Source organism: Psittacula echo (genome assembly GCF_963264785.1).
Source record: "Psittacula echo genome assembly, chromosome: 11".
Classification (NCBI taxonomy): Eukaryota; Metazoa; Chordata; class Aves; order Psittaciformes; family Psittacidae; genus Psittacula; species Psittacula echo.
Genome location: NC_137746.1, coordinates 474,887 through 493,388, shown reverse-complemented (window position 1 = coordinate 493,388; position 18,502 = coordinate 474,887). Strand labels below are relative to the sequence as shown.

Below are 18,502 nucleotides of genomic sequence, written 5' to 3'. Positions count from 1 at the left end.
AAAGGGAGAACAGCAATGGGAGACATTACTGTGGGGATATGTTACAGACCGCCTGATCAAGAGGAATCTGTGGATGAAGTGCTCTATAGGCAGATAGGAACAGCCTCACACTCGCAGGCCCTTGTTCTCATGGGGGACTTCAACCACCCTGACATCTGTCGGAGTGAAGTTACGGCCCGGCACAAGCAACCCAGGAGGTTCCTCGATTGTGTGGAGGACAACTTCCTCCTGCAAGTAGCAGAGGAGCTGACAAGGAGAAGTGCCATGCTTGATCTCGTGCTCACCAACAGGGAAGGGCTGGTTGGAAATGTGACACTCCAGGGCAGCCTTGGTTGCAGTGACCACGAGATGGTCGAATTCGAGATCCTCGGGACAGTGAGAAGAGCGTGCAGCGAGCTCACTGCCCTGGACTTCAAGAGAGCAGACTTTGGCCTCTTCAGGAGCCTGCTTAGTAAGGTTCCATGGGATAGAGCCCTAGAGGGCAGGGGGGCCTAAGAGTCTTGGTTGTTATTCAAGGATCACCTGCTACAAGCTCAGGAGTGTTGCATCCCAACTAGAAGGAAGTGCAGCTTGAGGGCCAGGAGACCTCCTTGGATGGATAAGGAGCTGCTCAGGAAAATTCAAAGGAAATAAGAGGCTTACAGAAGGTGGAAGCAGGGACAGGCGGCCTGGGAAGAATACAGGGATGTTGTCTGGGAAGCTAGGGACCAGGTGAGGAAAGCTAAGGCCCAGTTAGAATTGAACTTGGCTAGGGATGTGAAGGATAACAGGAAGGGATTCTATAGGTACATAGTGAATAAAAGACAGATTAGGGACAACGTAGGCCCCCTCCGGAAGATATCGGGAAAACTGGCTACCCTGGATTTGGAGAAGGCTGAGGTTCTTAATGACTTCTTTGCCTCGGTCTTCACTGGGAAAGGCTCTGACCGCACCACCCACGTCTTGGAAGGCGAACGCAGGGACTGTGAGAATGAAGACCTTAGGCCCACTGTAGGAGAGGATCTGGTTCGAGACCATCTTAAAAAGCTAAATGTACACAAGTCCATGGGACCTGATGAAATCTATCCGCGGGTCCTGAAGGAGCTGGCGAATGAAGTTGCTAAGACACTGGCCTTTGTTTAGCACCTTGTGCTTATTTTCTTGATTGTGTTGTGCTCTGATCTGAGGCAGTTTATTAAATTTGTCAAGGTAATTTGAGTTCTGCCTTCAAGTGTGCTTGCAGAGCTTTCCAGCATATGATCTTTCTGGGGAACTTGACAGTTCCGGTGTTGGTTACAATGCTTAATGACTGTTCTCAAGTCAGTTTAATTTTTGGAACATATTCCTATGAAGACCCTCAGTCAAATGTTTCCTTTTTATCAGAGAATAGTTGATTTTTGTGCTCAGCATGTAGGTTGTCTTTTCCTGGTGTGAAATGTTATACAGAAGTGTTCCAAGGTCTAAATTCAAGGTGTGAGACCTGTATTTCTCTATTTGGAAGAGATGGTAATCTTTCTTCAAGCAGAGAATGACAGGGCCTTAAAGTATCTAATCCGTATCTACCCTTGAATGTTTTTAGGTAACTTTTATATGGGAAGGTTACTGCTCTTTCTTCATAGCAGTGGATTAGCAAAGCTTTTTCATATTTTTCTTGGAAAGCTTCAGTAGTAGTATTGTAGCAGCTGAAGAATATAAAACCTGTAATAAAAAAAACACCACAACCCAAAACTGTTCTTCACTGGGAAAGGCTCTGACAACACCACCCAAGTCTTGGAAGGCAGACGCAGGGACTGTGAGAATGATGACCTTAGGCCCACTGTAGGAGAGGACCTGGTTCGAGACCATCTTAAAAACCTGAACGTACACAAGTCCATGGGACCTGATGAAATCTATCAGCAGGTCCTAAAGGAGCTGGCGAATGAAGTTGCTAAGCCACTGGCCATCATATTTGAAAAATCATGGCAGTCTGGTGAAGTTCCCAATGACTGGAAAAAGGGAAATATAACCCCCATTTTCAAGAAGGGGAACATGGATGACCTGAGGACTTACAGACCAGTCAGTCTCACCTCTGTGCCTGGCAAAATCTTGGAGCAGATTCTCCTGGAAGGCATGCTAAGGCACATGAAAAACAACGAGGTGCATGGTGACAGCCAGCATGGCTTCACTAAGGGGAAATCCTGCCTGACTGATTTGGTGGCCTTCTATGATGGGGCTACGAAACTGACGGACAGGGGCGGAGCAGTTGACGTCATCTACCTGGACTTGTGCAAAGTATTTAACACTGTCCCACATGGCATCCTTGTCTCTAAATTGGAGAGACATCAATTTGATGGGTGTACCACTTGGTGGATAAAGAACTGGCTGGATGGCCACACGCAAAGAGTTGTGGTCAATGGCTCGATGTCCAGCTGGAGACCAGTAACGAGTGGTGTCCCTCAGGGATCGGTGTTGGGACCGGTCTTGTTCAACATCTTTGTCGGTGACATGGACAGTGGGACTGAGTGCGCCCTCAGCAAGTTTGCCGATGACACCAAGCTGTGCGATTCGGTTGATACGCTGGAGGGAAGGGATGCCATCCAGAGGGACCTCGACATGCTTGTGAGGTGGGCTGATGCCAACCTTACGAAGTTTAACCATGCCAAGTGCAAGGTCCTACACCTGGGTCGGAGCAATCCCAGGCATGGCTACAGGTTAGGCAGAGAAGAGATTCAGAGCAGCCCTGCAGAGAAGGACTTGGGGGTGTTGGTCAATGAGAAAATGAACATGAGCCAGCTTCAGTGTGCGCTCGCAGCCCAGAAAGCAACCGTATCCTGGGCTGCATCAAAAGGAGCGTGACCAGCAGGTTGAAGGAGGTGATCCTGCCCCTCTGCTCTTGTGAGACCTCACTTGGAGTATTGTGTGCAGTTCTGGTGTCCTTAACATAAAAAGGACATGGAACTGTTGGAACAAGTCCAGAGGAGGGCCACAAGGATGATCAGGGGCTGGAGCACCTCCCGTATGAAGATAGGCTGAGAAAGTTGGGGCTGTTCAGCCTGGAGAAGAGAAGGCTGCGTGGAGATCTCATAGCAGCCTTCCAGTATCTGAAGGGGGCCTACAAGGATGCTGGGGATGGACTCTTCATCAGGGACTGTAGTGACAGGACAAGGGGTAACGGGTTCAAACTGAAACAGGGGAAGTTTAGATTGGATCTAAGGAAGAAATTCTTTACTGTGAGGGTGGTGAGGCACTGGAATGGGTTGCCCAGGGAGGTTGTGAATGCTCCATCCTTGGCGGTGTTCAAGGCCAGGTTGGATGAGGCCTTGGGTGGCATGGTTTAGTGTGAGGTGTCCCTGCCCATGGCAGGGGGGTTGGAACTGGATGATCTTAAGGTCCTTTCTAACCCTAACTATTCTATGATTCTATGACTATGCCTTTTCCATGTAGTAGTTAGTAGTTTTTCTTTGTGAGTTTCTAGACATTGCCAACAGCACAAACCTACATCAGCTCAAAGAAGCCTTTAGAACAGTATGCCCAAGCTCCTTCTAGGATGTACTTTAAACATGAGGTCAACAGAGAGAGTAAACTGTCGCATCCATGGGCAGTACAGGAGGGTTTCACTGGCAACTTGTGACTCAGAAGGATCAGAACAACCTAATAAGACATTGAAAGTTTTGTTGCGCTCCCACCCCTCACCTACTGGTGTCTTGAGCAACAAGAGAAACAACCTGCAAACCATGACAGAATCATAGAATCATAGAATAGTTAGGGTTGGAAAGGACCTTAAGATCATTCAGTTCCAACCCCCCTGCCATGGGCAGGGACACCTCACACTAAACCATGGCACCCAAGGCTCTGTCCAACCTGGCCTTGAACACCGCCAGGGATGGAGCATTCACAACCTCCCTGGGCAACCCATTCCAGTGCCTCACCACCCTAACAGTAAAGAACTTCCTCCTTATATCCAATCTAAACTTCCCCTGTTTAACTATCAGAGCAATGGAAGAATATAACCAATCTCATTTTTAATCTATCAGCACAAACCTAACTTTCCACTTATGCAGAATGAAACAAAAGAAATGAAATTACAACAAATAGCTACCCTCCGGGACTTGCAGTTTCCTTCTCCTCTCAGTTGAAAAAGACCTACTGTTATATTTTGGGAATTCATTAGGATTCCAAGAAAATATTTTTTTCTTATGGGGAACCAGTTTCAAATAAAAAAAGTGAAAAGACCAGGCCCAGCAATCCCTCTGCCCCATCCACTTCTACACCCTCAAATAGAAGTAGAGAAACCTCCAAATATTAAAGTCTGTTCAAATCAACAAAAACTTGCACAGATCAGTAGGAGGAAGGGAAAGAAAGGAACTTCATTTCCCTGTGGTTTAACCCAAGAGGGAATTTTGAGGCTGTTTCAGTGAACCTTACCAATCCCTCATTTGAAGGTACAGCATTTGCTGCCCTTTACTCATCCCTGTTCTTCTCTAGAGTGCTACAATGACAGCATCAGAACATTACGACAGCAGCTTAATAGTAAGGCTGATGAGAGAAAGGTCACTTGCTCACTGTAGATCACATCCCTGGCATGCTCCAGCTGTGGAGTGTTCTTTGTGTAACTGACAGCAACCACAGATCTTGTTTAGCCAGAAAATCAAACAGAATTTACCATCAATATCATAGAGCAAAGTAGACAAAATACAGTAACAAATCTCCTTTTAATGTATGGTGAAGGATATGACCTACAGAATTATGGATTTCAAACCTGTATTTCAGGACAAAAGTTTCTGTTTCATCAATAATATTTCAGTTCAAATCCAGAGTAACCATCTTGCACATTAATGAACCCTCAGAATTAGGGCTCCTTCAGTTAGTTATTACACAGCATAGGGATAAGACAGAGGAAAAATTGCAATGTAGTCTTTGCCCCAACAATCTTACAACTTCAAAAATCCTATTGCAATTACAGTGAACAAAGTACTTTCCAAAAGACAGAAAAACTACCCCTTTTCTAAACCCAATGCTACTGTCCACATTGTACAGCATGCATCTGTACAACTGTCATCACAGTCACTTAGTCTGTCATTAATGCCTCTCCCAGCAGGCCTCTTTACAGAGGAATATGTGTATAGCTGTATGTTTATAGCACAAGACAGACTCTGCTAATTACACAACAGCTGCCTAACATGAGGACCACCAAATACAAGAGGTATCTGAAATAGCAAAACTCAGAGAAACACTTTTGTGAAACAGCTTTGCAAAGAATCACTGAAAAACTAGTTCCTTCCCTCTAACAAATTCCAATTGAAGTTATTCACTTGTCTACCAAACTGCAGTCAAAAAAAAAAAACCTTACCTGAAATACAAAAAAGCATTTGCATTTGAAAAGTACTTTACCAGTACATCTGTACAGTGTTAAAGGGAACTTTGCCATTAACTGCTACAGGAGCAGCAAGTAGGAGACCAATACATCTCCCAGTGTAAGTGAATTCATAAAATGTATTTACAGCTGAGCCTGGGGACTTAGTAAAAAATAATGAAACAGGATGCCATTTACTCTTAGAATCTTAATCAGCCATTCTGCCGTTCATCTTGACAAATGAATTAATATACTGTTTTCTCTTGCTCTTTGAACAATGCCACATGTGTACTAGAATGCTGTAGTGATGGGTGGTCAACAAAAGGCTGCGAATTCGTATCTCTGGTTTAACTAAGAACACTTCAGCAGTGTTAACTAGCATTCAGATTACTCATAACAGCATATCTTAATTTCCTCTCCCAACAGAGATCCAGAAAAGCATCATTTAGCCCAATTAAAGTTTAAATATAAAATTAGGTTTAAAATAAAACATAATTGAACAGTCCCCTTTGCTGTATAGGTATCATCTGCTCTAGATGTGTATTGAAGATGGGCACAAGTACCCAACTCATCTCTGCTGCGTAACCTCTTGAATAGATGTTTGAGCTCTTTTCATTATTACTTCAACTTTCTTTACACAGACCTGAATGCAAGATGACACATACTGTAATCATGGATGCATTTAGCACACTAGATTGAGATTGAAATGAAAATAACTTGACAAAACTCTGTGCAGGGCAAGCTGGAGAGAAGAACAGAAAATATTCACTAACAGGTGCTGCGTGATGAATATAATGCGCAATTCAAAACGGGGATTTATCAGATTCAGCCATAGGAGCCCTACAACACCTTGGGTTACTGTGAAAATCAAGAACAGACTCAGCAGACTCATCTCAAAATAGAAATTCCTTTTTTCCAGATGGGAAAAAGGTATCTGAGCTGAGAGATCTATGAAGTATCTTTAGATTCAAAGCAAAAGAAATGAAACAAATGCTGCCCTTCTAAATTCAAGTGTAGCTTTCCTGAATAGGCAGCGTAGGCTGCAGCTGGTAAATAGCAGCATGAATACAATAAAGAGACAAGTCATGCTAAAGCATAGATTAGGCTAGAATTAGGAACACAAAATGCAGACAAAGAGACAAGCATGTATTTATACATTAAAACGCCACATGGAAGTCCACTGCCATAAGAATATTTACTGACATGCAGTAGACAAAGTATAATATTTTGTCATATTGCTAAAAGTAATGAGAAACATTAGGCTTATAACTGTGTTTCCAAATCTAACAGCACTACACTCTATTTTCTTTGTCAACATTATTTACCTCTTTGTCTCCCCAAAGGACCCAGCATCATCGATGAAGAAAATACAATTATCTGCACAACACATCAAGATCTTCAGAACTCCATAAATTCACACTATAACCCTATTAACCAGAGGGCTGCCATCTGTCCCTAAGACTGTATTGACCCTATTGAGTCTGAAGGCATGAAATTCTAGACCAGATCATGATTAATACTGCAAGACAAATCCGCTCTTGGTAATTTCTAAATCCCTTCCCAGCATTAAAAAGAAAAATTAGAAAGTCCTGCAAGATGGGGGAGGAAAGAAAGGGGGTCAAATCTAAGTAGATGGAAACCCCTGAAAACTAAGAATTTCCCTGCCTAAACAGCAAAGACAAGGAAAGCTTTGATATTTCTCTTTTCGAAACACTGAAACTGTCTCATGAAATTGCTCTGCTACTGTGAAATCAGTGTATCATTGTTAAGAATGTTATTTTGATTTAAATATTGCCACACTTGAAACAGCCATATCAAAACCAAGCAACTCCATCAAATCAAGCACTAATTAAATGTTAAAAAATGTAGCAAAACGGTTGCTTCAGTTCGCAACACCTGTGAGTTTTGTGAGGTTTTATTTACCAAATCTGGCATCAACAGAACAGCTTTTACAGCATAAAGGAAAAACAGAAGAGAGCAGCCCCTCTTCCCCACCTTCCATTCTCAAGCTCATCTACAGAGTGGCAAGAAAGATTTGCCTCCTTTGCAGATAAGGAAAGCAGAAGGAAGCAGCTTGTCAGGTTGGATTCTAATGTGCACTATCAGCAAACCTGCATTTCACAACCAAATCATCATCACATGCTAATTCTGGAAAGAATTTCAGAGTAATATCCACTTTTCTCAGAAGTCCCTACCACAAGGTAAAGAATACTTGGTGCTGGTACAAGCGCTAGCTCGTATCTTTTGTCTACTTCAATGAATCACCTGATCACCTGTAACAGAGCAGATGAATCCACTTTCTATTATCTGACTGAATTCTCTAAAATCTACAGGAGGAAGTTTCTGGGGATAATGCAGCACCTCCAGTAGGGAAGGACTATCAGGAATCTTTGAACTGTCTCATTTGTGTAATCATCTCTGATCTACTAAGGAGGAATTTGTCACATGGACAAGTCATTTTATCACCACTGAACAAGTTGCTTATATCTGAAATTGCAAATAAAAGAAAGGGGCTTTTTTTTTTTTTTTGCTTATACAAAAGATCTCACCCCAGCTGAGCTCGCTCTAAGGGTTATATTTCATTTTCAGGTATACTTTAATTTTCTGCTTTCCAAGGACAGGAGCAGATAGGGACCACAAGTCATGCACACACTCCTCCCAGAGCCCTGCTACCAGATGCTTGGCTCTGCTCAAGGAGAAAGTGACATTCATTCCACTATGAAATGGATTTAGCAATGAGAACAAGCAGAAGTTCTAAACTAAACTTGCTTTCTTCAGGGCCCAGAGCCAAGTGATTAGTAACATGCTAATTGGGAACTTCGTTGACCCAACTCTCCGCCAGGGATAACCTGAAGTGGGATTCAGGTTAGGTAACCCTAACCTCGGGGGTTTTTCCAAATCAAGATGCTGATCCAAGCACTCTGGCTCTAGATCCCAGTGCTGACTCTAGAAACAAGGCTTCAGAACATGTGAAGTCAAGATCCCAAATCAAGCTGTTACGCCTTTCCGTTAAGGGATACAAACTGATACCCACCCCTAAGTCAGAAAAAAAGACAACTTCTGGAAGCGTTACTGGAACAAAACTCTGTGGCCTTCAGTAGTTCCTCCTGGGTTTACAGGTTCTTAATGCAAATTAAGAAAACTAATGCAAACACCACTGTGAAGGTTCTTCCTCCTCAGCAAATCCTCATGGCCTCTGCTTACTTCACAATCTCTGTCAATGATCTGCAACAATTCCAAGGCGTTTCCTACTCCCACAAAATGGTGAAACTCCCTTGAAACTAGAGGGGTAGTTGCAGTGCTTACCTGCTGGAAATCTTATCCCAGTAGCTAGACTGGATTTGTGCTTGTTCACTGATCTGGTCTTAAGCAATATTTTAAGGAAATAACATTTCCACATGTCATGGTTTAAGCCCAGTTGGTAACTCGAATGACTGCAAATGACTGCTAGAGCTGAACCCAGGACACCGCATAAGCCAATTCCCATCACTGCAACAATTCTGTTAGCTGCAAGGGGAACTCTGGCCATATACAATCCCCTGTCTCTCCAAAAGCTGTCTCGTTTTGCTATCAGAATTTGAATATATCCAGAAATAAGTCTTTGCTTTGTCTTCTATTTACCAGGTTTCTCTTAAGCTTTGCATTGTTTCAGAATAAAATTCAAGCCCTGATTATTACATTCCATGTGTGTGCATTATGTCACATAACAGCACACAGGATTAATGAAAACTGCAATTAAAACAGGATTTATATTTGGTGCAACATCATAATTCAGCACCAAGATGAACCCAAAAGCTCAGCTCAGACTTGCTGCAAATATTTGCAGCGTTTATACAATTCTGTTCTGTATTTCTTCATACAGTTAGAACACAGCAAATTTCACACGCAAGTAGTTCACACGTTTTATTTCACCAAATGCTGATAAACAGCTTTCAGAACAAAACCTAAGCACCCCCTGATTTTGACTGCACAAAAATCATAGCATTGCAGTTAGATTTTTAAATCAATACCACAAAACTTTTTGGGAATATTAAAATACCTTCAGAACTGAATCCACAATATCCCTTGGATTCGGGGCTCTGCACAAGGAATACAGGATGAATCTGGTGCTTCCAGGCCACTCATGCTAAAATTACCTTTGGCCTTGCTCTCAAACATGAACCAAAAAACCCTATCCAAGTTACTGGCGGTTCCATGGAAACCATCAAAAGGGGACAGAAGAATTATTGTTATCCGCATCAAAGCTGAGGAGATTTGTCAAACCAATATTCTAGTATTCTGTGGCTAAAATACCACCTGTTTCTTTTTCATACAGCTATTTCCCTAGAAGTTGCCATACCATGATGCACACCCACAAGAACACTACAGTGAAAACACGAAATCCTGCCCTATCCTGACAGGAAATGGAAATTTTCCAGAATGGCTATTTTTCAGCACGAGATGTACATGGACACAGATTAGACACACTATTTAAGAATGGCAGGATTGTCAGGAAAAGGATGAACTCTGTCAACCTGCTCAGCTCATTGCAAACTGGGGGTCTAAAGCAACATTTCAGTAGTTTTGTACTTTGAGCATTATTCAAGGCCCATTTTTGGTTTACTGAAAACATGTTTTTGTAAGTGCATTTTATGCAAATATGGTCACACTCAACCATTGCCAGAGACAACACGTACAGCCTGAAAGAGAAACATTGCAGTTCCCAGAGTTTATAGTATCAGGCTCTCTTTCTTTGATTTTGATTTCAACAAGCCAGCAGAACCATCTTTAATTGCAATGCATATAAACAAGAAAATAAACAGAGAGAGAAAGCTCATTCCCTGACCTTTCTGCTAGAAACCTTTCCTTTTCTTTCCTTCTATTGTCTTATGGTATCAGAGAAGGATATTTTACATTTACTACTAAAGATTGACAGATATTTAAGTAATTTCTCTATTTAAATAAGAGGGTTAACTTGTGACAGTTTCTGCCATTTTTAGCTCAGCTCCTGCTATAGCCAATGAAGGTAGATACTGATGCCAGAGGAAGAAAAATCTGCTTTCTGGCCTCCTATGTTCACTTCTAACAATGCAGATCTCTACAATGAATAGCTTTCTTTTCTGGACACCTTCCAACCAGATCACCACCTTCTTGCAAGCTAAGCAAGTTTCTTAGCTTGCAGCTCAATATAACTTGAAAACGTGTATTTTCTTATCCCACTATCAATGCCTTGCAGAACCTCATATACAGGTTGCTCTGATTTCCCTTGTCCTGTATTCCTCTTGCCCTTTTCTTCTATTTTCTGGGAAAAGAATCTCAGTGTTGCCATTACCAGGGAAGTTCAGCAAAAACTAAGCCACCATGAATTACAGTTTGTCCCTTCACATCAGCTTTTCAGCTGAAACCGTACATCAGATAACATTAGAAATCTTCTTTTCCGTCAATGACATTGATCAGCTGAGTGACAAGTAACTGTCATTCCCTGTCCTCTCAACAAAACAAATACAATGAAAACATACTATATAACACCACACATGCTGACTTAAACAGCTCTACTCATCATGGGAAGAACAAATAAATAATCAAGCAAGTGAAACTCACATTAAATGTAGAATTTATCCTTACAGTTTACTACTTAAAAACTAGCCTTGACATTCACAGGATGATTTTTAGCTGAACTGTGCTGCTTTAAAAATGGAAGCATCAGCTAGTATTGATCAGGGGAGCAGCATTCTCCTCCCACGTCAGCGGGTGATGGGTTGGATTCTCAGACAGAAAAAGTGTAAGCATGAAACACCACCCATTAAACCCAGCTGAGATGCTGGTTCATACATGACATGACAAAATTCCAAAAACTTAAAAGGTTTCACTCCTAAGACACCCAGGACAGTGTCTTGAACACACAGGTTGCCATTAAGGCTGCATCTGAAACCAGAAAAATATTTTATGGCAATTTCAGAGAGACTTTCACAGGCTTTAAGATACAGTATATAATTTCAAATCAATTTCCCAGGACAATGCTTACATCTTCATTGAGTGCACCTCACACAGGCTACCATGCAGATCACTAACACTGACTGCATATTCCAAGAAAACGGCAACATGTAGGTCATGCTGTGACCCACAAAGAAATACGTGACACAATTCAAAAGGGATCTGTTAACACAGAACCTGGCAAGCATGGGCTGAATACCACTAGGTCAGTAATACTTACCACTGAATATGCACAGATGTTAACTAGCTATCAGCTGTGCCTCTGGAACACTTACTGGACACACTCTAAACTTACAGGTTTACTCTTAAAAAACACTTCCAAGTTAATTAATGCAACCTCTTCCTACCAAATAGTAATCAGCAAAATTGTTCTTTCAGCCATAAATTACTCAATGTTCATCAAGTGCAACAGTCGCCATATACTCTTTGTTCATCTGAGATTATAATTTCCCATCAGAGCAAGGAGATGAGAAGGGGATATTACTAAGGGTTGTATTAAATTAAAGCAAATTCTCCTAGTTGATTCTCCAAAAATGACTGCATCTCATTTTGTTCCTCACCACTGCACAGAGGCAGATTAGAGCAACTTGCAGAACCTTGAATATTAAGTACAAATAAATACAGCATAAAAAAAGCCCAAGGACTTATCTACAAATTACAGAACCTCAAGAACAGAAGTAACATTCATGTTCATGGAAATGTAAGTGTATATTATGTATTAATACAATCTTAAATCTTTTTAAAATTAATCACTAAAATATTTGTAAATCAAGCCTACCCAAAATACACGGAAAACAGAACAGTAGTAATTTTAATTTCTATTACCTGTAGCATTAAAAGTTCCAACAATTTTGCATACACCATAGACATAAATATTCTGCATCCATTTAAAAAAACCCAACTTAGTGAATTTTAGCAAACCAGTGCACATGTACAAAACCCAACAACCCGGAAGCTCTGCCTCCACAATTTCTTCCCGCTTTATTTGCTTGCTCGTTATTGATTACCCTAAACCACCTGAGACCTCAACGCAGTTGTCAACAGCTGTTGTTTCTTCTTCTTCTTCTCAGTTTTAATTTCCATGTTACTTAGACCTTTTGTTTACAGTTCATGCAATGCAAGGTTTAACAAGTCTTTCCCCTAAACACTTAAAAGAATATTACAATAAACAATTTTCATAAAACTCAACAAATAGCTTGACAAATGGAGTAAAGGTGTTAAACGGTAACTGTGAGATGTTGCCTCCTCCTTACTCGAGATGGGAGGAATGCATAAAGCGACAATGGCAGACAACATGCCTTGGCATCAGCCGTTCTCAAGTAATTCAAACAATTAGGTTTGTTATTTTTGATCAAATAATCTGAGACAATGTTATACTTTGCATTATCAGTAACTTAAGAGAACACCTGGCATACCATAGCAGCTCTTCTATCTAAACAATTTTCTTTCTCAGGTACATCAGTTTGCTTTACTATTCATTTCATTCAAGTTAGTTACATACTAGTTACATTTCATTCAAGGTTAGAAATGGAATTGTGGTCCCTCCAGTCTTCATTTGTACTCCTTGTTTGCTGGTGTTAAATAAACTCTTAACTATGCAGCTGTGTACTAAAATGTTTGCTGTGCTCATTTCTCTCTTTCTTATTTAACTATGCTATGTGGACAGTCACACAGACAGTTCACTTTGCTTCTCTCCTGACAGCCACTGATTCAGACTGTTGAACATCAAGAACTTGCTGTGATCTCCAAATGTTGTCTTCCAAATAAAACTCAGGTCCTAAAGTTTCCAGCATGTGTGACAGTTTCTCAGCTACCCACCAGTGATCCAAACATATGGCAAGCAAATCCTACAGCACCACAGATTTTAGTGAGATGAATGGAAAGCCTGCGTTCCTGAAAGTGCTCACATCATTATTTTTCCTTTAAAGTTCATCAGATGTCTAAAAATCAAATTGCACACTGCAATCCAGATTGGGTTTCTTTCATTTACAAAGAAGCTGTATTTGTGCACATTTAACTTGACAGTGTTCAGCGTGGCTAGACCATAGAGCTTTTTCATGACCCTTCCAACATGCTGTTGAATTTTCTATTTAGAGCCCCACCTCCTGGCACAAAGATTTCTAGTCCTTGTATTTCAAAGAAGAAATCCAAATACACCTTAAAGACAAAAACTAGAAGTACTATTTAAATTAAATTTTTTTTACCCTCTTGGATTCAGGATATTGAGAGCTGATGACACAGAGAATTGCACAGATGCTTTGCACAGGTGTAGATGATTACTATAAAGAGAGTCTACCTCTGAGGATGGGAAGATAAATTTCTTATAATCTGGCAAAGACCAGATCTTCAAGTGATACAGGTTTATATAGGAGCTCTGAAGAGGTTACCTGAAGGGAATTAGGGCAAGCTATTGATTTAGAAACACATAATGCAAACATGTCATTGTAACTTGAGTAAAATAATTGTTTTTTAAAACAAAAACATTTGCTCTGCAGTCTTGTAATCCAGATATTGCATTGCCATGCACAAAGATTAAAGAGAAATCTGATGAAACCTGAAAGAGACAAAGAATGACTGACTCTAGAAAGTGATCCAAAATTCAGGTATCTGCTAACGACTATTTTGCTGCCTCACAACTTCACAAAGCAAAGAGAAAGCTCAAATATTGACCACAATGAAAAATGACCATAACTCAGTAGTGAAAGCCAAGTTATAAGCCTCATCAGTCTCTCAAAATTTGGTTAAAAAGAAGAGACAAAAAGAAGTTAGAATTAACAAACTACTCAAATTTCAACTGCTTGAGGTACACTCGAGTTATACCAGCTCGGTGATAGATAGATAGATAGATAGATAGAATCTATCACCATGCCTTTTTTTCCAGTTGGAGGACTACTTTTATAAATTGTAAAACACAACATCAACTGCCTGTTAAATGAATGAATATAAATCAGAATTTAAAAGTATTCTGGGCATCATTTTGACAGTTATGTTTCACAGCATTTTCGTGACTTGAATACCTTGAGGTCATTTATTCTTTGTAATGACAGAGAAATTATGCAGCATCTTTCCAGCTACATTAAGGTCTTGATAATAAAATATTTGTCAGAACCCTGCATACATTTACACATTACAATAGCAAATCACCTCCTTAACACACAACCATGTTTTAGCTGTACCTTATGTTCAATTCCTAATAAGTAGGATACAGAGGTTCTTACTCAGAAGATTATTTAGCTGGGAACGGCTTCTGGAAGCAGAGGAATTATCAGAAGCACTGATAGGTGACAGGGACGAAGTTATTATAAGGGAGGCTGAGGCAGTGCATTAGCATTTACAGTACCATAGAGCCTGACATTAAGCTTGGGGTGGACTCTGGAAATACCCTGCTCAAGTTCATCTCCAAGACGAGGGCTGTGTTTCTCTACCTTAAAGCACTAGCAGAACAGTCAGTCCAAGATCAGCAGGTCAGAAAGGTTGCAACATCTGTCACTGGCAGCTTGGTCCTTCCAGCTAAGAGCTCTGCTTACTGCCAGAGAATCCCAGCAGTCCACCACAGCATCCTCCACTGAGACAAGGCCAAGGCCAAAGTGGTAATCATGGCAACAGCTCCTGGCAGCCACCTTCTCCTATGGAAATCGCAACAGGAACTTTCCAGCCTTTCCTCCCTGAGGCTCCTCCTTGGGATTTTGCTCACGCTGGAAGCTAGGGTAGAGCTGGCTGCAACCCCATTAACTTGATTAGAATCACAGAACTACCTCAAGTTGGAAGGGATCCATAAGGATCATCAAGTCCAACTCCCTCCTACTTGCAGGACTACCTAACAGTAAGCCGTGCGACTAAGAGCATCATCCAGATGTTCCTGAACTCTGACAGGCTTGGTGCCATGACCACTTCCCTGGGGAGCCTGTTCCAGGGACTGTCAGCTTTCTCAGTGAAGAACCTTTTCCTAATGTCCAACCTGAACTTCCCTTGACACAGCTTCATTCCATTCCCTTGTGTCCTGTTGCTGGTCACCAGGGAGAGGAGATCAGCACCTCTCTCACTGCTGCCCCCCCTTGAGAAGGTGTAGACTGTGATGGGGTTACCCTCAGTCTGCTCTTCTCCAGGCTGAAGAAACCAAGCAACCTTAGCCATCCCTCCAAAGTCTTGCCCTGAAGACCTTCTACCATCTTGGTTATCTGGCTCTGGACACACTGTGATGTCCTTCTTGTATTGAGGTGCCCATGGTGTCTTTTGTTTGCTATGGAACTACTTTTAGAGCACTTACACCTTCTTCAACAATTACCAGCTAGCCACCCTCAGACTGCACCAATATTATAACTATTCCCAGAGAACCTCTTAGAATCACTAGATATTCACCTCACTCAAGCACCAATTTGAACCTGGTCAAGTGCCAGCAGAGCTAGCTTTTACAGCACAGTAGGCCTAGATTTGAAATTCGTATGTAAAACAGCAGGCCAGATCAATAGAAACAAAACCTGAGTCAGAGTAGAAGCAATAAGCCTAACATTATTGCCTGAAAAGGGACAAAACATTCTCCTGATATGCCACCCAGGCTGCTAGACCAGGCATGGTATTCACACCAGTGCAGAATCTGACCCAGCAAATCAGAGGCACTGGGAATGGGACTCCAATGTGTCACCTTACAGTGATGCATAGGGCAGTATCAGAATGCAAATGTTTAAAAAAAAAATGCATCTCGTTCACTTTTTCCTTACAGGAGTCCAAATTAAGCTTTTAAAATACGTACTTCTCTCTGTTTCCAGCCTACAAGGTATACTCAGTATCTTTTATATATTTGCATTCACAGCAAAAACTAGACACAGATTACAAATGCGCATTCAGTGCCCTACGACAGCTCAAACCCAGGATCAAGATCTGCCCTAAGTCGCCATAATGAAACTGAGGGATAGCAATCCAGAAATTCAAATTGCACAGCTGCCTGAGCGGCCTCTCAGCAGTTAATGGCTGTGAGAAGAGGCATGTGTTGCACGTACAAAGAGATGCATCTTGCGCGGTCTGCATTTGCAAGAGGGGATGTCTTCACACACACAGCCACGGACACAGCGGCCTGACACGCAGAGAATTTCTACAAGTACATGCTCGGCAAGAAACACTGCGCGAGGCCGCGCGCATAAAGGGACAGGCGGAGATGCACCGCGGGTAAAAATAAACCGGGGGCACGCCCCTGGAGCGGCTCTGACACCCCCTCCCCCGCCACCTCACCGGGCCCAGCCCGACCTCCCCTGCTGCGGGCACTGTTCACAGCACGTTTGGCCCTGGAAACCCCCCCTCGTACCGGACAGCGCACCTGCCCCCCTCACGGGGAGGCAAGACAATGGCCAACCGGGCACAATGGTGTGTGACCGGAGGGAGGCTGAGGCACGCAGGCTGTCTGCCACACCTCTCCATCCCCACCATCATCCCCATCACCGGCTCCAGCTCGTCTCTCCTCCCCTCCATCACCTCCATCTCCACCTCACCTGCACCCTCCCTCTCCTCCACCAACCCCCGACCCCAAGTCCCGCGCCACCGCCCGAGACCCATCCCCGCTCCTCCGCAGCACGCCGAAGTCATTGTTCCGCCGACCGCAGGGACCGGGCGACCCTCCCAGCTGCCGCCGCTCACCGTGCCGAGGCCAGGAGAGGATGTCGAGCGGCGAGGGACGAACGCAGCGCATCCATCTTCCCGCCGCCGCGACGGCTCCAGCGCCCAGCACCGGCCCCGCCGGCCTCCTGCGCGCCGACGCTAACGGCGGGCGCCCGCCCCGCCGCCTCCCCGCGGCTGAGGCCTGCGCTGCCGGGCCGGGGTCTGCGGCAGGCCCCGCCCCGCCGCCGCAGAGCCGCGCTCCCGGCCGCCATGGCAACGCCGCGGCGGATGACGGCGGCGAGGGGAGCCGCAGGACGAGCCAGGAGCGCTGCGGTCGCAGTGCCCATGCGGCGGAGGGGCCGTGCGAGGGCTCCGGCCGGTGCTGAAGGGGGCCGTGCGTGGCTCCGGAGCGCTCCCTGCCTCGAGCACGTGTGCAGGCCGCGGGGGGAGGGCACTGCAGGCCGACACAGCTGCTCCCAGAGAACGAGCCGTCGGCAAGGCGGAGGGGGACTTGTGTTCCCGGGAGCCGCGACCCTCAGTGCAAGGGCGTCCCATCGCGTCCTGGGGAACAAGCTCTAGCCCGGACCGAGTGAATCGGAGCTGTTTATACACCTCAGTGACCTGCAAGAGCAGTCACACTTCTGCCGGCGAGGTGTCAGGCGAGCAATGGCCACAAGGTCCTGCTCTTCACGTTCCTCATAAGCTCCCTTATCCCCATCCCCTGACGACTGCAGCGACATCCCTGGAAGAGGGCGGTAAGCTGACAAGAATAAACACGGCAAGAATTGTAATCGTGACCCTTTGGGCACTTCACGGAGACAAGGATTGCTGTTAGAGCTGATAAGGGGTTCGTTTTTCTGCAAAAATAGACGCCCCTTTTTGTGGACAAAGTGATAACAAATGTGGGCTTGGGTGTTGGGTTTTTTTCTAAGCACAGCAGCATGCAGGAAAAGAAAAAGCAAAGAAAGAAAAAAAAAAAAAAAACCCGAACCAACAAAAAAAAAAAAACAAACCCTACCCAACCATTTATAGAAACTAAAAGATAGTTTAGTATTGGAGTTGTAGATTATCTCCATGCCATAATGTACTTCCCTCATGAGTGACAAAAGCAGAACAAAACTAGCAGCAAAGGCTGAATTTTGAGTCATCTATCCTGAACACCAAATTCCATCAGAGCCTCCCCTCAGGATCTAGTGGTTGGCCCTCACTTTAAGTGCCAGTGTTTCAAACCTTTACTGTGAAATCTCTCGGAAACCTAGCACTGGAAGCAGAGGTCCCAGAGTAATAAGTCTGGCACCCTATGCCTGACCAGGATGTCCCAGCTTCAGCCTCCTCCCCTGCACAGTGGAGGCATTTAGTTTTTCTCAGCGTTCTCTGTAAGACTGATTGTTCCTAGAAAGCATAAAGAGTTTGAAAGTTTTTCTTCAATGCCTCAAGTATTAGAATTCTTTCATAGCATTCTAAGGATTATTTATCCTAAATATAATGTAATGATTATTTATCCTAAATAGAAAGTTTTTTTGTTTTAGCAGAAGGGAAAGACAAAACTAGTAGATTTATTTTGCTGCATGTATTGTTTAATTTACATTATAAGAACTTGCTGTTTGTGTGGCGTAAGAATTGATCATC

At 43.3% G+C, this 18,502-nt stretch overlaps 1 protein-coding gene across 1 annotated transcript in view; it reads right to left on the bottom strand.

The window, feature by feature from the left end:
- Nucleotides 1-17,008, bottom strand: part of JAKMIP2 (janus kinase and microtubule interacting protein 2) — a 52,867-nt gene extending 35,859 nt beyond the window's left edge. Inside the window, exon 1 of the mRNA XM_080627050.1 lies at nt 16,913-17,008. The gene's annotated coding sequence lies outside the window, so the exon portion shown is untranslated. The remainder of the gene's footprint in view (nt 1-16,912) is intronic.
- Nucleotides 17,009-18,502: the final 1,494 nt, after the last annotated feature.